Genomic DNA, 25,139 nt, shown 5'->3' with positions numbered 1-25,139 from the left:
CGAAAAATAGTAGGTTTTACAACCTTTAAAGCTGCACTCTCACACATTGACGATTGCAAAAATTATTTTTCTTGAAAATAGCCATTTGTGGAGATCCTTCCTGCATAAACTGTTCTTGTCTAACATGACCGTCTCATAGAGTGACGAAGAAGTGGCGTTCCGGGTGGAGCAGGACAACATAGTTGACTAGAATTCAAATTGTAACGCAAGGGACGACGCCCAAACGCGGGGGACAGATATTCAGTGATGACGGATATATCGGGTGCTCTTCGCGATGTGGCTTGAATCGTCAACTTAATAGACAAGAAAATGCGAAAAATAGTAGCGTTTTACAACCTTTAAAGCTGCACTCTCACACATTGATCGAAGTAAAAATTATTTTTCATGAAATGAGACATTTAAGGAGATCCTTTCTACATAAACCGTTCTTGTCTCATAGAGTAAGGAAGAAGAGTCGTTCCGGGTGGCGCAGGAAAACGTAGTTGACTAGAATTCAAATTGTAACGCAAGGGACGACGCCCAAATGCGGGGGACAGATATTCAGTGATGACGGATATATCGGGTGCTCTTCGCGATGTGGCTTGAATCGTCAACTTAATAGACAAGAAAATACGAAAAATATTAGCGTTTTACAACCTTTAAAGCTGCACTCTCACACATTGACGATTGCAAAAATTATTTTTCTTGAAATGAGCCATTTGTGGAGATCCTTCCTGCATAAACTGTTCTTGTCTAACATGACCGTCTCATAGAGTGACGAAGAAGTGGCGTTCAGGGTGGAGCAGGACAACGTAGTTCGCTAGAATAAAAATTATAACGCAAATCAACGACGGAAACGCGGGGGACAGATATTCAGTGATGACGGATATATCGGGTGCTCTTCGCGATGTGGCTTGAATCGTCAACTTAATAGACAAGAAAATACGAAAAATAATAGCGTTTTACAACCTTTAAAGCTGCACTCTCACACATTGACGATTGCAAAAATTATTTTCTTGAAATGAGCCATTTGTGGAGATCCTTCCTGCATAAACTGTTCTTGTCTAACATGACCGTCTCATAGAGTGACGAAGAAGTGGCGTTCAGGGTGGAGCAGGACAACGTAGTTGGCTAGAATACAAATTGTAACGCAAATCAACGACGGAAACGCGGGGGACAGATATTCAGTGATGACGGATATATCGGGTGCTCTTCGATGTGGCTTGAATCGTCAACTAAATAGACAAGAAAATGTGAAAAATAGTAGCGTTTTACAACCTTTAAAGCTGCACTCTCACACATTGATCGAAGTAAAAATTATTTTTCATGAAATGAGCCATTTGTGGAGATCCTTTCTACATAAACCGTTCTTGTCTAACATGACCGTCTCATAGAAGAGTCGTTCCGGATGGCGCAGGAAAACGTAGTTGACTAGAATTCAAATTGTAACGCAAGGGACGACGCCCAAACGCGGGGGACAGATATTCAGTGATGACGGATATATCGGGTGCTCTTCGCGATGTGGCTTGAATCGTCAACTTAATAGACAAGAAAATGCGAAAAATAGTAGCGTTTTTACAACATTTAAAGCTGCACTCTCACACATTGACGATTGCAAAAAATATTTTTCTTGAAATGAGACATTTGTGGAGATCCTTCCTGCATAAACTGTTCTTGTCTAACATGACCGTCTCATAGAGTGACGAAGAAGTGGCGTTCCGGGTGGAGCAGGACAACGTAGTTGGCTAGAATACAAATTGTAACGCAAATCAACGACGGAAACGCGGGGGACAAATATTCAGTGATGACGGATATATCGGGTGCTCTTCGCGATGTGGCTTGAATCGTCAACTAAATAGACAAGAAAATGCGAACAATAGTAGCGTTTTACAACCTTTAAAGCTGCACTCTCACACATTGACGATTGCAAAAATTATTTTTCTTGAAAATAGCCATTTGTGGAGATCCTTCCTGCATAAACTGTTCTTATCTAACATGACCGTCTCATAGAGTGACGAAGAAGTGTCGTTCCGCGTGGCGCAAGACAACGTAGTCGGATAAAATTCAAATTGTAACGCAAATCAACGACGGAAACGCGGGGGACAGATATTCAGTGATGACGGATATATCGGGTGCTCTTCGCGATGTGGCTTGAATCGTCGACTAAATAGACATGAAAATGCGCCAAATAGTAGGTTTTACAACCTTTAAAGCTGCACTCTCACACATTGGAGATTGCAAAAATTATTTTTCTTGAAATGAGCCATTTGTGGAGATCCTTTCTACATAAACCGTTCTTGTCTAATATTACCGTCTCATAGAGTGACGAAGAAGTGGCGTTCCGGGTGGAGCAGGACAACGTAGTTCGCTAGAATAAAAATTGTAACGCAAATCAACGACGGAAACGCGGGGGACAGATATTCAGTGATAACGGATATATCGGGTGCTCTTCGATGTGGCTTGAATCGTCAACTAAATAGACAAGAAAATGTGAAAAATAGTAGCGTTTTACAACCTTTAAAGCTGCACTCTCACACATTGATCGAAGTAAAAATTATTTTTCATGAAATGAGCCATTTAAGGAGATCCTTTCTACATAAACCGTTATAGTCTAACATGACCGTCTCATAGAGTAAGGAAGAAGAGTCGTTCCGGGTGGCGCAGGAAAACGTAGTTGACTAGAATTCAAATTGTAACGCAAGGGACGACGCCCAAACGCGGGGGACAGATATTCAGTGATGACGGATATATCGGGTGCTCTTCGCGATGTGGCTTGAATCGTCAACTTAATAGACAAGAAAATACGAAAAATATTAGCGTTTTACAACCTTTAAAGCTGCACTCTCACACATTGACGATTGCAAAAATTATTTTTCTTGAAATGAGCCATTTGTGGAGATCCTTCCTGCATAAACTGTTCTTGTCTAACATGACCGTCTCATAGAGTGACGAAGAAGTGGCGTTCAGGGTGGAGCAGGACAACGTAGTTGGCTAGAATACAAATTGTAACGCAAATCAACGACGGAAACGCGGGGGACAGATATTCAGTGATGACGGATATATCGGGTGCTCTTCGCGATGTGGCATGAATCGTCAACTAAATAGACAAGAAAAAGCGAAAAATAGTAGCGTTTTACAACCTTTAAAGCTGCACTCTCACACATTGATCGAAGTAAAAATTATTTTTCATGAAATGAGCAATTTCTTGAGATACTTTGGATATAAATCTTTGTTATGTATAGACTGACGAAAATGTTTCGTTCCGGATGGTTCAGGACTACGGAGTTTGATCGAATTTAAATTGCAACGCAAATCAACAGGGGACGAAGACCAAACACGGGGGGACTAATATTTAATGATGACGGGCATGGCGGGTGCTCTTCCCGATATGGTTTCCATGCCCCTGAATGATTTCAAAACATACAAGTAAGTATAAATGTTACTGAACGAAGGAGAAAATGCGCAAAATATTAGAGTTTCACAACCTTTAAAGCTGCACTCTCACACATTGGAAATTGCAAAAATTATTTTTCTTGAAATGAGCCATTTGTGGAGATCCTTTCTACATAAACCGTTCTTGTCTAACATGACCGTCTCATAGAGTAAGGAAGAAGAGTCGTTCCGAGTGGCGCAGGAAAACGTAGTTGGATAAAATTGAAATTGTAACGCAAATCAACGACGGAAACGCGGGGGACAGATATTCAGTGATGACGGATATATCGGGTGCTCTTCGCGATGTGGCTTGAATCGTCAACTAAATAGACATGAAAATGCGCAAAATATAAGAGTTTCACAGCCTTTAAAGCTGCTCTCTCACACATTGACGATTGCAAAAATCAATTTTTCTTAAAACGCTACTATTTTGCGCATTTTCTTGTCTATTAAAGACAAGAAAATGCGCAAAATAGTAGCGTTTTACAACCTTTAAAGCTGCACTCTCACACATTGATCGAAGTAAAAATTATTTTTCATGAAATGAGCCATTTAAGGAGATCCTTTCTACATAAACCGTTCTAGTCTAACATGACCGTCTCATAGAGTAAGGAAGAAGAGTCGTTCCGGGTGGCGCAGGAAAACGTAGTTGACTAGAATTCAAATTGTAACGCAAGGGATAACGCCCAAACGCGGGGGACAGATATTCAGTGATGACGGATATATCGGGTGCTCTTCGCGATGTGGCTTGAATCGTCAACTTAATAGACAAGAAAATACGAAAAATAATAGCGTTTTACAACCTTTAAAGCTGCACTCTCACACATTGACGATTGCAAAAATTATTTTCTTGAAATGAGCCATTTGTGGAGATCCTTCCTGCATAAACTGTTCTTGTCTAACATGACCGTCTCATAGAGTGACGAAGAAGTGGCGTTCAGGGTGGAGCAGGACAACGTAGTTGGCTAGAATACAAATTGTAACGCAAATCAACGACGGAAACGCGGGGGACAGATATTCAGTGATGACGGATATATCGGGTGCTCTTCGATGTGGCTTGAATCGTCAACTAAATAGACAAGAAAATGTGAAAAATAGTAGCGTTTTACAACCTTTAAAGCTGCACTCTCACACATTGATCGAAGTAAAAATTATTTTTCATGAAATGAGCCATTTGTGGAGATCCTTTCTACATAAACCGCTCTTGTCTAACATGACCGTCTCATAGAAGAGTCGTTCCGGATGGCGCAGGAAAACGTAGTTGACTAGAATTCAAATTGTAACGCAAGGGACGACGCCCAAACGCGGGGGACAGATATTCAGTGATGACGGATATATCGGGTGCTCTTCGCGATGTGGCTTGAATCGTCGACTAAATAGACATGAAAATGCGCAAAATAGTAGGTTTTACAACCTTTAAAGCTGCACTCTCACACATTGGAGATTGCAAAAATTATTTTTCTTGAAATGAGCCATTTGTGGAGATCCTTCCTGCATAAACTGTTCTTGTCTAACATGACCGTCTCATAGAGTGACGAAGAAGTGGCGTTCCGGGTGGAGCAGGACAACGTAGTTGGCTAGAATACAAATTGTAACGCAAATCAACGACGGAAACGCGGGGGACAGATATTCAGTGATGACGGATATATCGGGTGCTCTTCGCGATGTGGCTTGAATCGTCAACTAAATAGACAAGAAAATGCGAAAAATAGTAGCGTTTTACAACCTTTAAAGCTGCACTCTCACACATTGATCGAAGTAAAAATTATTTTTCATGAAATGAGCAATTTGTTGAGATACTTTGGATATAAATCTTTCCTATCCATAGAGTGACGAACATGTTTCGTTCCGGATGGTTCAGGACTACGTAGTTCGATCGAATTTAAATTGCAACGCAAATCAACAGGGGACGAAGACCAAACACGGGGGGACTAATATTTAATGATGACGGGCATGGCGGGTGCTCTTCGCGATATGGTTTACATACCCCTGAATGGTTTCAAAACCATACAAGTATAAATGTTACTGAACGAAGGAGAAAATGCTCATAATATTAGAGTTTCACAGCTTTTAAAGCTGCACTCTCACACATTGGAGATTGCAAAAATTATTTTTCTTGAAATGAGCCATTTGTGGAGATCCTTTCTACATAAACCGTTCTTGCCTAACATGACCGTCTCATAGAGTAAGGAAGAAGAGTCGTTCCGAGTGGCGCAGGAAAACGTAGTTGGATAAAATTCAAATTGTAACGCAAATCAACGACGGAAACGCGGGGGACAGATATTCAGTGATGACGGATATATCGGGTGCTCTTCGCGATGTGGCTTGTTGAATCGTCAACTAAATACAAGAAAATGCAAAAAATAGTAGCGTTTTACAACCTTTAAAGCTGCACTCTCACACATTGACGATTGCAAAAAATATTTTTCTTGAAATGAGCCATTTGTGGAGATCCTTCCTGCATAAACTGTTCTTGTCTAACATGACCGTCTCATAGAGTGACGAAGAAGTGGCGTTCCGGCCGGGCAGGACAACGTAGTTGGCTAGAATACAAATTGTAACGCAAATCAACGACGGAAACGCGGGGGGACACATATTCAGTGATGACGGATATATCGGGTGCTCTTCGCGATGTGGCTTGAATCGTCAACTAAATGGACAAGAAAATGCGAAAAATAGTAGCGTTTTACAACCTTTAAAGCTGCACTCTCACACATTGATCGAAGTAAAAATTATTTTTCATGAAATGAGCAATTTGTTGAGATACTTTGGATATAAATCTTTCCTATCTATAGAGTGACGAAAATGTTTCGTTCCGGATGGTTCAGGACTACGTAGTTCGATCGAATTTAAATTGTAACGCAAATCAACAGGGGACGAAGAACAAACACGGGCGGACTAATATTTAATGATGACCGGCATGGCGGCTGCTCTTCGCGATATGGTTTACCATACAAGTATAAATGTTACTGAACGAAGGAGAAAATGCTCATAATATTAGAGTTTCACAACCTTTAAAGCTGCACTCTCACACATTGGAGATTGCAAAAATTATTTTTCTTGAAATGAGCCATTTGTGGAGATCCTTTCTACATAAACCGTTCTTGTCTAATATTACCGTCTCATAGAGTGACGAAGAAGTGGCGTTCCGGGTGGAGCAGGACAACGTAGTTCGCTAGAATAAAAATTATAACGCAAATCAACGACGGAAACGCGGGGATAGATATTCAGTGATGACGGATATATCGGTGCTCTTCGCGATGTGGCTTGTTGAATCGTCAACTAAATAGACAAGAAAATGCAAAAAATAGTAGCGTTTTACAACCTTTAAAGCTGCACTCTCACACATTGGAGATTGCAAAAATTATTTTTCTTGAAATGAGCCATTTGTGGAGATCCTTTCTACATAAACCGTTCTTGTCTAATATTACCGTCTCATAGAGTGACGAAGAAGTGGCTTTCCGGGTGGAGCAGGACAACGTAGTTCGCTAGAATAAAAATTATAACGCAAATCAACGACGGAAACGCGGGGGATAGATATTCAGTGATGACGGATATATCGGGTGCTCTTCGATGTGGCTTGAATCGTCAACTAAATAGACAAGAAAATGTGAAAAATAGTAGCGTTTTACAACCTTTAAAGCTGCACTCTCACACATTGACGATTGCAAAAAATATTTTTCTTGAAATGAGCCATTTGTGGAGATCCTTCCTGCATAAACTGTTCTTGTCTAACATGACCGTCTCATAGAGTGACGAAGAAGTGGCGTTCCGAGTGGCGCAGGACAACGTAGTTGTAATAAATTCAAATTGTAACGCAATCAACGACGGAAACGCGGGGGACAGATATTCAGTGATGACGGATATATCGGGTGCTCTTCGCGATGTGGCTTGAATCGTCAACTTAATAGACAAGAAAATGCGAAAAATAGTAGCGTTTTTACAACCTTTAAAGCTGCACTCTCACACATTGATCGAAGTAAAAAAAAATTTTCATGAAATGAGCAATTTGTTGAGATACTTTGGATATAAATCTTTCTTATGTATAGACTGACGAAAATGTTTCGTTCCGGATGGTTCAGGACTACGGAGTTTGATCGAATTTAAATTGCAACGCAAATCAACAGGGGACGAAGACCAAACACGGGGGACTAATATTTAATGATGACGGGCATGGCGGGTGCTCTTCGCGATATGGTTTCCATGCCCCTGAATGGTTTCAAAACCATACAAGTATAAATGTTACTGAACGAAGGAGAAAGCTCATAATATTAGAGTTTCACAACCTTTAAAGCTGCACTCTCACACATTGACGATTGCAAAAATTATTTTTCTTGAAATGAGCCATTTGTGGAGATCCTTCCTGCATAAACTGTTCTTGTCTAACATGACCGTCTCATAGAGTGACGAAGAAGTGGCGTTCAGGGTGGAGCAGGACAACGTAGTCGGATAAAATTCAAATTGTAACGCAAATCAACGACGGAAACGCGGGGGACAGATATTCAGTGATGACGGATATATCGGGTGCTCTTCGCGATGTGGCTTGAATCGTCAACTAAATAGACAAGAAAATGCGAAAATAGTAGCGTTTTACAACCTTTAAAGCTGCACTCTCACACATTGACGATTGCAAAAATTATTTTTCTTGAAATGAGCCATTTGTGGAGATCCTTCCTGCATAAACTGTTCTTGTCTAACATGACCGTCTCATAGAGTGACGAAGAAGTGGCGTTCAGGGTGGAGCAGGACAACGTAGTTGGCTAGAATACAAATTGTAACGCAAATCAACGATGGAAACGCGGGGGACAGATATTCAGTGATGACGGATATATCGGGTGCTCTTCGCGATGTGGCTTGAATCGTCAACTAAATAGACAAGAAAATGCGAAAATAGTAGCGTTTTACAACCTTTAAAGCTGCACTCTCACACATTGATCGAAGTAAAAATTATTTTTCATGAAATGAGCAATTTGTTGAGATACTTTGGATATAAATCTTTCTTATGTATAGACTGACGAAAATGTTTCGTACCGGATGGTTCAGGACTACGGAGTTTGATCGAATTTAAATTGCAACGCAAATCAACAGGGGACGAAGACCAAACACGGGGGACTAATATTTAATGATGACGGGCATGGCGGGTGCTCTTCGCGATATGGTTTCCATGCCCCTGAATGGTTTCAAAACCATAACAAGTATAAATGTTACTGAACGAAGGAGAAAATGCGCAAATATTAGAGTTTCCACAACCTTTAAAGCTGCACTCTCACACATTGGAGATTGCAAAAATTATTTTTTTTGAAATGAGCCATTTTGGAGATCCTTTCTACATAAACCGTTCTTGTCTAACATGACCGTCTCATAGAGTGACGAAGAAGTGTCGTTCCGCGTGGCGCAGGACAACGTAGTTGGATAAAATACAAATTGTAACGCAAATCAACGACGGAAACGCGGGGGACAGATATTCAGTGATGACGGATATATCGTGCTCTTCGCGATGTGGCTTGAATCGTAAACTTAATAGACAAGAAAATGCGCAAAATAGTAGCGTTTTACAACCTTTAACGCTGCACTCTCACACATTGACGATTGCAAAAATTATTTTTCTTGAAATGAGCCATTTGTGGAGATCCTTCCTGCATAAACTGTTCTTGTCTAACATGACCGTCTCATAGAGTGACGAAGAAGTGGCGTTCAGGGTGGAGCAGGACAACGTAGTCGGATAAAATTCAAATTGTAACGCAAATCAACGACAAACGCGGGGGACAGATATTCAGTGATGACGGATATATCGTGCTCTTCGCGATGTGGCTTGAATCGTCAACTAAATGACAAGAAATGCGAAAATAGTAGCGTTTTACAACCTTTAAAGCTGCACTCTCACACATTGATCGAAGTAAAATTATTTTTTATGAAATGAGCAATTTGTTGAGATACTTTGGATATAAATCTTTCTTATGTATAGAGTGACGAAAATGTTTCGTTCCGGATGGTTCAGGACTACGTAGTTCGATCGAATTTAAATTGTAACGCAAATCAACAGGGGACGAAGACCAAACACGGGGGGACTAATATTTAATGATGACGGGCATGGCGTGTGCTCTTCGCGATATGGTTTACATACCCCTGAATAGTTTCAAAACCATACAAGTATAAATGTTACTGAACGAAGGAGAAATGCTCATAATATTAGAGTTTCACAACCTTTAAATCTGCACTCTCACACATTGGAGATTGCAAAAATTATTTTTCTTGAAATGAGCCATTTGTGGAGATCCTTTCTACATAAACCGTTCTTGTCTAATATTACCGTCTCATAGAGTGACGAAGAAGTGTCGTTCAGGGTGGAGCAGGACAACGTAGTTGGCTAGAATACAAATTGTAACGCAAATCAACGACGGAAACGCGGGGGACAGATATTCAGTGATGACGGATATATCGGGTGCTCTTCGCGATGTGGCTTGAATCGTCAACTTAATAGACAAGAAAATGCGAAAAATAGTAGCGTTTTACAACCTTTAAAGCTGCACTCTCACACATTGACGATTGCAAAAATTATTTTTCTTGAAATGAGCCATTTGTGGAGATCCTTCCTGCATAAACTGTTCTGTCTAACATGACCGTCTCATAGAGTGACGAAGAAGTGGCGTTCGGGTGGAGCAGGACAACGTAGTTGATAAATTCAAATTGTAACGCAAATCAACGACGGAAACGCGGGGGACAGATATTCAGTGATGACGGATATATCGGGTGCTCTTCGCGATGTGGCTTGAATCGTCAAAATAGACAAGAAAATGCGAAAAATAGTAGCGTTTTACAACCTTTAAAGCTGCACTCTCACACATTGACGATTGCAAAAATTATTTTTCTTGAAATGAGCCATTTGTGGAGATATTTCTACATAAACTGTTCTTGTCTAACATGACCGTTCATAGAGTGACGAAGAAGTGGCGTTCCGGTGGGCAGGGACAACGTAGTTGGCTAAATCAAATTGTAACGCAAATCAACGACGGAAACGCGGGGGACAGATATTCAGTGATGACGGATATATCGGGTGCTCTTCGCGATGTGGCTTGAATCGTCAACTAAATAGACAAGAAAATGCGAAAAATAGTAGCGTTTTACAACCTTTAAAGCTGCACTCTCACACATTGATCGAAGTAAAAATTATTTTTATGAATGAGCAATTTGTTGAGATACTTTGGATATAAATCTTTCTTATGTATAGAGTGACGAAAATGTTTCGTTCCGGATGGTTCAGGACTACGTAGTTTGATCGAATTTAAATTGCAACGCAAATCAACAGGGGACGAAGACAAAACACGGGGGGACTAATATTTAATGATGACGGGCATGGCGGTGCTCTTCCGATATGGTTTCCATACCCCTGAATGGTTTCAAAACCATACAAGTAAAATATTACTGAACGAAGGAGAAAATGCTCAAATATTAGAGTTTCACAACCTTTAAAGCTGCACTCTCACACATTGGAGATTGCAAAAATTATTTTTCTTGAAATGAGCCATTTGTGAGATCCTTTCTACATAAACCGTTCTTGTCTAACATGACCGTCTCATAGAGTGACGAAGAAGTGTCGTTCCGCGGGCAGGACAACGTAGTTGGATAAATTCAAATTGTAACGCAAATCAACGACGGAAACGCGGGGGACAGATATTCAGTGATGACGGATATATCGGGTGCTCTTCGCGATGTGGCTTGAATCGTCAACTAAATAGACAAGAAAATGCGAAAAATATAGCGTTTTACAACCTTTAAAGCTGCACTCTCACACATTGATCGAAGAAAAATTATTTTTATGATATGAGCAATTTGTTGAGATACTTTGGATATAAATCTTTCTTATGTATAGACTGACGAAAATGTTTCGTTCCGGATGGTTCAGGACTACGGAGTTTGATCGAATTTAAATTGCAACGCAAATCAACAGGGGACGAAGACCAAACACGGGGGGACTAATATTTAATGATGTCTTCCGATATGGTTTCCATGCCCCTGAATGGTTTCAAAACCATACAAGTATAAATGTTACTGAACGAAGGAGAAAATGCGCAAATATTAGAGTTTCACAACCTTTAAAGCTGCACTCTCACACATTTGGAGATTGCAAAAATTATTTTTCTTGAAATGAGCCATTTGTGGAGATCCTTTCTACATAAACCGTTCTTGTCTAACATGATTCTCATAGAGTGACGAAGAAGTGTCGTTCCGCGTGGCGCAAGACAACGTAGTCGGATAAAATTCAAATTGTAACGCAAATCAACGACGGAAACGCGGGGGACAGATATTCAGTGATGACGGATATATCGGGTGCTCTTCGATGTGGCTTGAATCGTCAACTAAATAGACAAGAAAATGTGAAAAATAGTAGCGTTTTACAACCTTTAAAGCTGCACTCTCACACATTGATCGAAGTAAAAATTATTTTTCATGAAATGAGCCATTTGTGGAGATCCTTTCTACATAAACCGTTCTTGTCTAATATGACCGTCTCATAGAGTAAGGAAGAAGAGTCGTTCCGGGTGGCGCAGGAAAACGTAGTTGACTACAATTCAAATTGTAACGCAAGGGACGACGCCCAAACGCGGGGGACAGATATTCAGTGATGACGGATATATCGGGTGCTCTTCGCGATGTGGCTTGAATCGTCAACTTAATAGACAAGAAAATGCGCAAAATAGTAGGTTTTACAACCTTTAAAGCTGCACTCTCACACATTGACGATTGCAAAAATTATTTTTCTTGAAAATAGCCATTTGTGGAGATCCTTCCTGCATAAACTGTTCTTGTCTAACATGACCGTCTCATAGAGTGACGAAGAAGTGGCGTTCCGGGTGGAGCAGGACAACATAGTTGACTAGAATTCAAATTGTAACGCAAGGACGACGCCCAAACGCGGGGGACAGATATTCAGTGATGACGGATATATCGGGTGCTCTTCACGATGTGGCTTGAATCGTCAACTTATAGACAAGAAAATGCGAAAAATAGTAGCGTTTTACAACCTTTAAAGCTGCACTCTCACACATTGACGATTGCAAAAATTATTTTTCTTGAAATGAGCCATTTGTGGAGATCCTTCCTGCATAAACTGTTCTTGTCTAACATGACCGTCTCATAGAGTGACGAAGAAGTGGCGTTCCGGGTGGAGCAGGACAACGTAGTTGGCTAGAATACAAATTGTAACGCAAATCAACCACGGAAACGCGGGGACAGATATTCAGTGATGACGGATATATCGGGTGCTCTTCGCGATGTGGCTTGAATCGTCAACTAAATAGACAAGAAAATGCGAAAAATAGTAGCGTTTTACAACCTTTAAAGCTGCACTCTCACACATTGACGATTGCAAAAATTATTTTTCTTGAAATGAGCCATTTGTGGAGATCCTTCCTGCATAAACTGTTCTTGTCTAACATGACCGTCTCATAGAGTGACGAAGAAGTGGCGTTCAGGGTGGAGCAGGACAACGTAGTTGGCTAGAATACAAATTGTAACGCAAATCAACGACGGAAACGCGGGGGACAGATATTCAGTGATGACGGATATATCGGGTGCTCTTCGCGATGTGGCTTGAATCGTCAACTAAATAGACAAGAAAAAGCGAAAAATAATAGCGTTTTACAACCTTTAAAGCTGCACTCTCACACATTGATCGAAGTAAAAATTAGTTTTATGAAATGAGCAATTTGTTGAGATACTTTGGATATAAATCTTTCTTATGTATAGACTGACGAAAATGTTTCGTTCCGGATGGTTCAGAACTACGAAGTTTGATCGAATTTAAATTGCAACGCAAATCAACAGGGGACGAAGACCAAACACGGGGGGACTAATATTTAATGATGACGGGCATGGCGGGTGCTCTTCCGATATGGTTTCCATGCCCCTGAATGGTTTCAAAACCATACAAGTATAAATGTTACTGAACGAAGGAGAAAATGCGCAAATATTAGAGTTTCACAACCTTTAAAGCTGCACTCTCACACATTGGAGATTGCAAAAATTATTTTTCTTGAAATGAGCCATTTGTGGAGATCCTTTCTACATAAACCGTTCTTGTCTAACATGACCGTTCATAGAGTGACGAAGAAGTGGCGTTCCGAGTGGCGCAGGACAACGTAGTTGTAATAAAATTCAAATTGTAACGTAAATCAACGACGGAAACGCGGGGGACAGATATTCAGTGATGACGGATATATCGGGTGCTCTTCGCGATGTGGCTTGAATCGTCAACTTAATAGACAAGAAAATGCGCAAAATAGTAGCGTTTTACAACCTTTAAAGCTGCACTCTCACACATTGACGATTGCAAAAAATATTTTTCTTGAAATGAGCCATTTGTGGAGATCCTTCTACATAAACGTTCTTGTCTAACATGACCGTCTCATAGAGTGACGAAGAAGAAGTGTCGTTCCGCGTGGCGCAAGGACAACGTAGTCGGATAAAATTCAAATTGTAACGCAAATCAACGACGGAAACGCGGGGGACAGATATTCAGTGATGACGGATATATCGGGTGCTCTTCGCGATGTGGCTTGAATCGTCAACTAATAGACAAGAAAATACGAAAAATAATAGCGTTTTACAACCTTTAAAGCTGCACTCTCACACATTGACGATTGCAAAAATTATTTTCTTGAAATGAGCCATTTGTGGAGATCCTTCTGCATAAAACTGTTCTTGTCTAACATGACCGTCTCATAGAGTGACGAAGAAGTGGCGTTCAGGGTGGAGCAGGACAACGTAGTTGGCTAGAATACAAATTGTAACGCAAATCAACGACGGAAACGCGGGGGACAGATATTCAGTGATGACGGATATATCGGGTGCTCTTCGATGTGGCTTGAATCGTCAACTAAATAGACAAGAAAATGTGAAAAATAGTAGCGTTTTACAACCTTTAAAGCTGCACTCTCACACATTGATCGAAGTAAAAATTATTTTTCATGAAATGAGCCATTTGTGGAGATCCTTTCTACATAAACCGCTCTTGTCTAACATGACCGTCTCATAGAAGAGTCGTTCCGGATGGCGCAGGAAACGTAGTTGACTAGAATTCAAATTGTAACGCAAGGGACGACGCCCAAACGCAGGGGACAGATATTCAGTGATGACGGATATATCGGGTGCTCTTCGCGATGTGGCTTGAATCGTCAACTTAATAGACAAGAAAATGCGAAAAATAGTAGCGTTTTACAACCTTTAAAGCTGCACTCTCACACATTGACGATTGCAAAAATATTTTTCTTGAAATGAGACATTTGTGGAGATCCTTCCTGCTAAACTGTTCTTGTCTAACATGACCGTCTCATGAGTGACGAAGAAGTGGCGTTCCGGGTGGAGCAGGACAACGTAGTTGGCTAGAATACAAATTGTAACGCAAATCAACACGGAAACGCGGGGGACAGATATTCAGTGATGACGGATATATCGGGTGCTGTTCGCGATGTGGCTTAAATCGTCAACTAAATGGACAAGAAAATGCGAAAAATATTAGCGTTTTACAACCTTTAAAGCTGCACTCTCACACATTGATCGAAGTAAAAATTATTTTTATGAAATGAGCAATTTGTTGAGATACTTTGGATATAAATCTTTCTATGTATAGAGTGACGAAAATGTTTCGTTCCGGATGGTTCAGAACTACGAAGTTTGATCGAATTTAAATTACAACGCAAATCACAGGGGACAAAGACCAAACACGGGGGGACTAATATTTAATGATGACGGGCATGGCGGGTGCTCTTCCGATATGGTTTCCATGCCCCTTAATGGTTTCAAAACCATACAAGTATAAATGTTACTGAACGAAGGAGAAATGCGCAAATATTAGAGTTTCACAACCTTTAAAGCTGCACTCTCACACATTGGAGATTGCAAATATTATTTTTCTTGAAATGAGCCATTTGTGGAGATCCTTTCTACATAAACCGTTCTTGTCTAACATGACCGTCTCATAGAGTAAGGAAGAAGAGTCGTTCCGAGTGGCGCAGGAAAACGTAGTTGGATAAAATTCAAATTGTAACGCAAATCAACGACGGAAACGCGGGGACAGATATTCAGTGATGACGGATATATCGGGTGCTCTTCGCGATGAGGCTTGAATCGTCAACTAAATGGACAAGAAAATGCGAAAAATAGTAGCGTTTTACAACCTTTAAAGCTGCACTCTCACACATTGACGATTGCAAAAATATTTTTCTTGAAATGAGCCATTTGTGGAGATCCTTCCTGCATAAACTGTTCTTGTCTAACATGACCGTCTCATAGAGTGACGAAGAAGTGGCGTTCAGGGTGGGGCAGGACAACGTAGTTGGCTAGAATACAAATTGTAACGCAAATCAACGACGGAAACGCGGGGGACAGATATTCATTGATGACGGATATATCGGGTGCTCTTCGCGATGTGGCTTGAATCGTCAACTAAATAGACAAGAAAAGCGAAAAATAGTAGCGTTTTACAACCTTTAAAGCTGCACTCTCACACATTGATCGAAGTAAAATATTTTTTCATGAAATGAGCAATTTGTTGAGATACTTTGGATATAAATCTTTCCTATCTATAGAGTGACGAAATGTTTCGTTCCGGATGGTTCAGGACTACGTAGTTCGATCGAATTTAAATTGTAACGCAAATCAACAGGGACGAAGACCAAACACGGGGGACTATTATTTAATGATGACGGGCATGGCGTGCTCTTCGCGATATGGTTTATACCCCTGAATGGTTTCAAAACCATACAAGTATAAATGTTACTGAACGAAGGAGAAAATGCTCATAATATTAGAGTTTCACAATCTTTAAAGCTGCACTCTCACACATTGGAGATTGCAAAAAATTTTTCTTGAAATGAGCCATTTGTGGAGATCCTTTCTACATAAACCGTTCTTGTCTAATATTACCGTCTCATAGAGTGACGAAGAAGTGGCGTTCCGGGTGGAGCAGGACAACGTAGTTGGCTAGAATACAAATTGTAACGCAAATCAACGACGGAAACGCGGGGGACAGATATTCAGTGATGACGGATATATCGGGTGCTCTTCGATGTGGCTTGAATCGTCAACTAAATAGACAAGAAAATGTGAAAATAGTAGCGTTTTACAACCTTTAAAGCTGCACTCTCACACATTGATCGAAGTAAAAATTATTTTTCTTGAAATGAGCCATTTGTGGAGATCCTTTCTACATAAACGTTCTTGTCTAACATGACCGTCTCATAGAGTAAGGAAGAAGAGTCGTTCCGGGTGGCGCAGGAAACGTAGTTGACTAGAATTCAAATTGTAACGCAAGGGACGACGCCCAAACGCGGGGACAGATATTCAGTGATGACGGATATATCGGGTGCTCTTCGCGATGTGGCTTGAATCGTCAACTTAATAGACAAGAAAATGCGAAAATAGTAGGTTTTACAACTTTAAAGCTGCACTCTCACACATTGACGATTGCAAAAATTATTTTTCTTGAAATAGCCATTTGTGGAGATCCTTCCTGCATAAACTGTTCTTGTCTAACATGACCGTCTCATAGAGTGACGAAGAAGTGGCGTTCCGGGTGGAGCAGGACAACATAGTTGACTAGAATTCAAATTGTAACGCAAGGGACGACGCCCAAACGCGGGGGACAGATATTCAGTGATGACGGATATATCGGGTGCTCTTCGCGATGTGGCTTGAATCGTCAACTTAATAGACAAGAAAATGTGAAAAATAGTAGCGTTTTACAACCTTTAAAGCTGCACTCTCACACATTGACGATTGCAAAAATTATTTTCTTGAAATGAGCCATTTGTGGAGATCCTTCCTGCATAAACTGTTCTTGTCTAACATGACCGTCTCATAGAGTGACGAAGAAGTGGCGTTCAGGGTGGGGCAGGACAACGTAGTTGGCTAGAATACAAATTGTAACGCAAATCAACGACGGAAACGCGGGGGGACAGATATTCAGTGATGACGGATATATCGGGTGCTCTTCGCGATGTGCTTGAATCGTCAACTAAATGGACAAGAAAATGCGAAAAATAGTAGCGTTTTACAACCTTTAAAGCTGCACTCTCACACATTGATCGAAGTAAAATTATTTTTCATGAAATGAGCAATTTGTTGAGATACTTTGGATATAAATCTTTCTTATGTATAGACTGACGAAAATGTTTCGTTCCGGATGGTTCAGAACTACGAAGTTTGATCGAATTTAAATTGCAACGCAAATCAACAGGGGACGAAGACCAAACACGGGGGGACTAATTTTAATGATGACGGGCATGGCGGGTGCTCTTCCCGATATGGTTTCCATGCCCCTGAATGGTTTCAAAACCATACAAGTATAAATGTTACTGAACGAAGGAGAAAATGCGCAAAATATTAGAGTTTCACAACCTTTAAAGCTGCACTCTCACACATTGGAGATTGCAAAAATTATTTTTCTTGAAATGAGCCATTTGTGGAGATCCTTTCTACATAAACCGTTCTTGTCTAACATGACCGTTTCATAGAGTGACGAAGAAGTGGCGTTCCGAGTGGCGCAGGACAACGTAGTTGTAATAAAATTCAAATTGTAACGCAAATCAACGACGGAAACGCGGGGGACAGATATTCAGTGATGACGGATATATCGGGTGCTCTTCGCGATGTGGCTTGAATCGTCAACTTAATAGACAAGAAAATGCGAAAAATAGTAGCGTTTTACAACCTTTAAAGCTGCACTCTCACACATTGACGATTGCAAAAATATTTTTCTTGAAATGAGCCATTTGTGGAGATCCTTCCTGCATAAACTGTTCTTGTCTAACATGACCGTCTCATAGAGTGACGAAGAAGTGGCGTTCCGGGTGGAGCAGGACAACGTAGTTGGCTAGAATACAAATTGTAACGCAAATCAACGACGGAAACGCGGGGGACAGATATTCAGTGATGACGGATATATCGGGTGCTCTTCGCGATGTGGCTTGAATCGTCAACTAAATAGACAAGAAAAGCGAAAAATATAGCGTTTTACAACCTTTAAAGCTGCACTCTCACACATTGATCGAAGCAAAAATTATTTTTATGATATGAGCAATTTGTTGAGATACTTTGGATATAAATCTTTCTTATGTATAGACTGACGAAAATGTTTCGTTCCGGATGGTTCAGGACTACGGAGTTTGATCGAATTTAAATTGCAACGCAAATCAACAGGGACGAAGACCAAACACGGGGGGACTAATATTTAATGATGTCTTCCGATATGGTTTCCATGCCCCTGAATGGTTTCAAAACCATACAAGTATAAATGTTACTGAACGAAGGAGAAAATGCGCAAAATATTAGATTTTCACAACCTTTAAAGCTGCACTCTCACACATTGGAGATTGCAAAAATTATTTTTCTTGAAATGAGCCATTTGTGGAGATCCTTTCTACATAAACCGTTCTTGTCTAACATGACCGTCTCATAGAGTGACGAAGAAGTGTCGTTCCGCGTGGCGCAAGACAACGTAGTCGGATAAAATTCAAATTGTAACGCAAATCAACGACGGAAACGCGGGGGACAGATATTCAGTGATGACGGATAATCGGGTGCTCTTCGATGTGGCTTGAATCGTCAAACTAAATAGACAAGAAAATGTGAAAAATATAGCGTTTTACAACCTTTAAAGCTGCACTCTCACACATTGATCGAAGTATAAAATTATTTTCATGAAATGAGCCATTTGTTGAGATCCTTTCTACATAAACCGTTCTTGTCTAACATGACCGTCTCATAGAGTAAGGAAGAAGAGTCGTTCCGGTGGCGAAGGAAAACGTAGTTGGCTAGAATTCAAATTGTAACGCAATCACGACGACGAAAACGCGGGGGACAGATATTCAGTGATGACGGATATATCGGGTCGCTCCGCATTGTAGCTGAATGTCAACTAAATGGATAGAAAAATGCGAAAAAATATTAGCGTTTTACAACCTTATAAAGCTGCACTCTCACACATTGACGATTGCAAAAATTATTTTTCTTGAAATGAGCCATTTTTGGAGATCCTTTCTACATAAACCGTTCTTGTCTAACATTACCGTCTCATAGAGTGACGAAAAGTGGCGTTCCGGTGGGCAGACAACGAGTCGATCAAAATTCAAATTGTAACGCAAATCAACGACGGAAAACGCGGGGGACAGATATTCAGTGATGACGGATATATCGGGTGCTCTTCGATGTGGCTTGAATCGTCAACTAAATAGACAAGAAAATGTGAAAAATAGTAGCGTTTTACAACCTTTAAAGCTGCACTCTCACACATTGATCGAAGTAAAAATTATTTTTCATGAAATGAGCCATTTGTGGAGATCCTTTCTACATAAACCGTTCTTGTCTAACATGACCGTCTCATAGAGAAGGAAGAAGAGCGTTCCGGGTGGCGCAGGAAAACGTAGTTGACTAGAATTCAAATTGTAACGCAAGGGACGACGCCCAAACGCGGGGGACAGATATCAGTGATGACGGATATATCGGGTGCTCTTCGCGATGTGGCTTGAATCGTCAACTTAATAGACAAGAAAATGCGCAAAATAGTAGGTTTTACAACCTTTAAAGCTGCACTCTCACACATTGACGATTGCAAAAATTATTTTTCTTGAAAATAGCCATTTGTGGAGATCCTTCCTGCATAAACTGTTCTTGTCTAACATGACCGTCTCATAGAGTGACGAAGAAGTGGCGTTCCGGGTGGAGCAGGACAACATAGTTGACTAGAATTCAAATTGTAACGCAAGGGACGACGCCCAAACGCGGGGGACAGATATTCAGTGATGACGGATATATCGGGTGCTCTTCGCGATGTGGCTTGAATCGTCAACTTATAGACAAGAAAATGCGAAAAATAGTAGCGTTTTACAACCTTTAAAGCTGCACTTCACACATTGACGATTGCAAAAATTATTTTTCTTGAAATGAGCCATTTGTGGAGATCCTTCCTGCATAAACTGTTCTTGTCTAACATGACCGTCTCATAGAGTGACGAAGAAGTGGCGTTCAGGGTGGAGCAGGACAACGTAGTTGGCTAGAATACAAATTGTAACGCACATCAACGACGGAAACGCGGGGGACAGATATTCAGTGATGACGGATATATCGGGTGCTCTTCGCGATGTGGCTTGAATCGTCAACTAAATAGACAAGAAAAAGCGAAAAATAGTAGCGTTTTACAACCTTTAAAGCTGCACTCTCACACATTGATCGAAGTAAAAATTATTTTTCATGAAATGAGCCATTTGTGGAGATCCTTTCTACATAAACCGTTCTTGTCTAACATGACCGTCTCATAGAGTAAGGAAGAAGAGTCGTTCCGGGTGGCGCAGGAAAACGTAGTTGACTAGAATTCAAATGTAACGCAAGGGACGACGCCCAAACGCGGGGGACAGATATTCAGTGATGACGGATATATCGGGTGCTCTTCGCGATGTGGCTTGAATCGTCAACTTAATAGACAAGAAAATGCGGAAAATAGTAGGTTTTACAACCTTTAAAGCTGCACTCTCACACATTGACGATTGCAAAAATTATTTTTCTTGAAAATAGCCATTTGTGGAGATCCTTCCTGCATAAACTGTTCTTGTCTAACATGACCGTCTCATAGAGTGACGAAGAAGTGGCGTTCCGGGTGGAGCAGGACATACATAGTTGACTAGAATTCAAATTGTAACGCAAGGGACGACGCCCAAACGCGGGGGACAGATACAGTGATGACGGATATATCGGGTGCTCTTCGCGATGTGGCTTGAATCGTCAACTTAATAGACAAGAAAATGCGAAAAATAGTAGCGTTTTACAACCTTTAAAGCTGCACTCTCACACATTGACGATTGCAAAAATTATTTTTCTTGAAATGAGCCATTTGTGGAGATCCTTCCTGCATAAACTGTTCTTGTCTAACATGACCGTTCATAGAGTGACGAAGAAGTGGCGTTCAGGGTGGGGCAGGACAACGTAGTTGGCTAGAATACAAATTGTAACGCAAATCAACGACGGAAACGCGGGGGACAGATATTCAGTGATGACGGATATATCGGGTGCTCTTCGCGATGTGGCTTGAATCGTCAACTAAATGGACAAGAAAATGCGAAAATAGTAGCGTTTTACAACCTTTAAAGCTGCACTCTCACACATTGATCGAAGTAAAAATTATTTTTCATGAAATGAGCAATTTGTTGAGATTTTGGATATAAATCTTTCTTATGTATAGACTGACGAAAATGTTTCGTTCCGGATGGTTCAGAACTACGAAGTTTGATCGAATTTAAATTGCAACGCAAATCAACAGGGGACGAAGACCAAACACGGGGGACTAATATTTAATGATGACGGGCATGGCGGGTGCTCTTCCCGATATGGTTTCCATGCCCCTGAATGGTTTCAAAACCATACAAGTATAAATGTTACTGAACGAAGGAGAAAATGCGCAAAATATTAGAGTTTCACAACCTTTAAAGCTGCACTCTCACATTGGAGATTGCAAAAATTATTTTTCTTGAAATGAGCCATTTTGGAGATCCTTTCTACATAAACCGTTCTTATCTAACATGACCGTTTCATAGAGTGACGAAGAAGTGGCGTTCCGAGTGGCGCAGGACAACGTAGTTGTAATAAAATTCAAATTGTAACGCAAATCAACGACGGAAACGCGGGGGACAGATATTCAGTGATGACGGATATATCGGGTGCTCTTCGCGATGTGGCTTGAATCGTCAACTAATAGACAAGAAAATGCGAAAAATAGTAGCGTTTTACAACCTTTAAAGCTGCACTCTCACACATTGACGATTGCAAAAAATTTTTTCTTGAAATGAGCCATTTGTGGAGATCCTTCCTGCATAAACTGTTCTTGTCTAACATGACCGTCTCATAGAGTGACGAAGAAGTGGCGTTCCGGGTGGGCAGGACAACGTAGTTGGCTAGAATACAAATTGTAACGCAAATCAACGACGGAAACGCGGGGGACAGATATTCAGTGATGACGGATATATCGGGTGCTCTTCGCGATGTGGCTTGAATCGTCAACTAAATAGACAGAAAAGCGAAAAATAATAGCGTTTTACAACCTTTAAAGCTGCACTCTCACACATTGATCGAAGCAAAAATTATTTTTATGATATGAGCAATTTGTTGAGATACTTTGGATATAATCTTTCTTATGTATAGACTGACGAAAATGTTCGTTCCGGATGGTTCAGGACTACGAGTTTGATCGAATTTAAATGCAACGCAAATCAACAGGGGACGAAGACCAAACACGGGGGGACTAATATTTATGATGTCTTCCCGATATGGTTTCCATGCCCCTGGTTTCAAAACCATACAAGTTAAATGTTACTGAACGAAGGAGAAAATGCGCAAAATATTAGATTTTCACAACCTTTAAAGCTGCACTCTCACACATTGGAAATTGCAAAAATTATTTTTCTTGAAATGAGCCATTTGTGGAGATCCTTTCTACATAAACCGTTCTTGTCTAAATGACCGTCTCATAGAGTGACGAAGAAGTGTCGTTCCGCGTGGCGCAAGACAACGTAGTCGGATAAAATTCAAATTGTAACGCAAATCAACGACGGAAACGCGGGGGACAGATATTCAGTGATGACGGATATATCGGGTGCTCTTCGATGTGGCTTGAATCGTCAACTAAATAGACAAGAAAATGTGAAAAATAGTAGCGTTTTACAACCTTTAAAGCTGCACTCTCACACATTGATCGAAGTAAAAATTATTTTTCATGAAATGAGCCATTTGTGGAGATCCTTTCTACATAAACCGTTCTTGTCTAACATGACCGTCTCATAGAGTAAGGAAGAAGAGTCGTTCCGGGTGGCGCAGGAAAACGTAGTTGACTAGAATTCAAATTGTAACGCAAGGGACGACGCCCAAACGGGGGGACAGATATTCAGTGATGACGGATATATCGGGTGCTCTTCGCGATGTGGCTTGAATCGTCAACTTAATAGACAAGAAAATGCGCAAAATAGTAGGTTTTACAACCTTTAAAGCTGCACTCTCACACATTGACGATTGCAAAAATTATTTTTCTTGAAATAGCCATTTGTGGAGATCCTTCCTGCATAAACTGTTCTTGTCTAACATGACCGTCTCATAGAGTGACGAAGAAGTGGCGTTCCGGGTGGAGCAGGACAACATAGTTGACTAGAATTCAAATTGTAACGCAAGGGACGACGCCCAAACGCGGGGGACAGATATTCAGTGATGACGGATATATCGGGTGCTCTTCACGATGTGGCTTGAATCGTCAACTTTATAGACAAGAAAATGCGAAAAATAGTAGCGTTTTACAACCTTTAAAGCTGCACTCTCACACATTGACGATTGCAAAAATTATTTTTCTTGAAATGAGCCATTTGTGGAGATCCTTCCTGCATAAACTGTTCTTGTCTAACATGACCGTCTCATAGAGTGACGAAGAAGTGGCGTTCCGGGTGGAGCAGGACAACGTAGTTGGCTAGAATACAAATTGTAACGCAAATCAACCACGGAAACGCGGGGGACAGATATTCAGTGATGACGGATATATCGGGTGCTCTTCGCGATGTGGCTTAAATCGTCAACTAAATGGACAAGAAAATGCGAAAAATAGTAGCGTTTTACAACCTTTAAAGCTGCACTCTCACACATTGATCGAAGTAAAAATTATTTTTTATGAAATGAGCAATTTGTTGAGATACTTTGGATATAAATCTTTCCTATCTATAGAGTGACGAAAATGTTTCGTTCCAGATGGTTCAGGACTACGGAGTTTGATCGAATTTAAATTGCAACGCAAATCAACAGGGGACGAAGACCAAACACGGGGGGACTAATATTTAATGATGACGGGCATGGCGGGTGCTCTTCCCGATATGGTTTCCATGCCCCTGAATGGTTTCAAAACCATACAAGTATAAATGTTACTGAACGAAGGAGAAAATGTGCAAAATATTAGAGTTTCACAACCTTTAAAGCTGCACTCTCACACATTGGAGATTGCAAAAAAATTTTTTCTTGAAATGAGCCATTTGTTGAGATCCTTTCTACATAAACCGTTCTTGTCTAACATGACCGTCTCATAGAGTAAGGAAGAAGAGTCGTTCCGAGTGGCGAAGGAAAACGTAGTTGGCTAGAATTCAAATTGTAACGCAAGGGACGACGCCGAAACGCGGGGGACAGATATTCAGTGATGACGGATATATCGGGTGCGCTCCGCATTGTAGCTTGAATTGTCAACTAAATGGACAAGAAAATGCGAAAAATATTAGCGTTTTACAACCTATAAAGCTGCACTCTCACACATTGACGATTGCAAAATTATTTTTCTTGAAATGAGCCATTTTTTGAGATCCTTTCTACATAAACCGTTCTTGTCTAACATGACCGTCTCATAGAGTGACGAAAAAAGTGGCGTTCCGCGTGGCGCAAGACAACGAAGTCGGATAAAATTCAAATTGTAACGCAAATTAACGACGGAAACGCGGGGGACAGATATTCAGTGATGACGGATATATCGGGTGCTCTTCGATGTGGCTTGAATCGTCAACTAAATAGACAAGAAAATGTGAAAAATAGTAGCGTTTTACAACCTTTAAAGCTGCACTCTCACACATTGATCGAAGTAAAAATTATTTTTCATGAAATGAGCCATTTGTGGAGATCCTTTCTACATAAACCGTTCTTGTCTAACATGACCGTCTCATAGA

This window comes from Mya arenaria, chromosome 15 (genome assembly GCF_026914265.1).
Source record: "Mya arenaria isolate MELC-2E11 chromosome 15, ASM2691426v1".
NCBI lineage: Eukaryota > Metazoa > Mollusca > Bivalvia > Myida > Myidae > Mya > Mya arenaria.
This window is presented reverse-complemented; position numbering follows the sequence as displayed.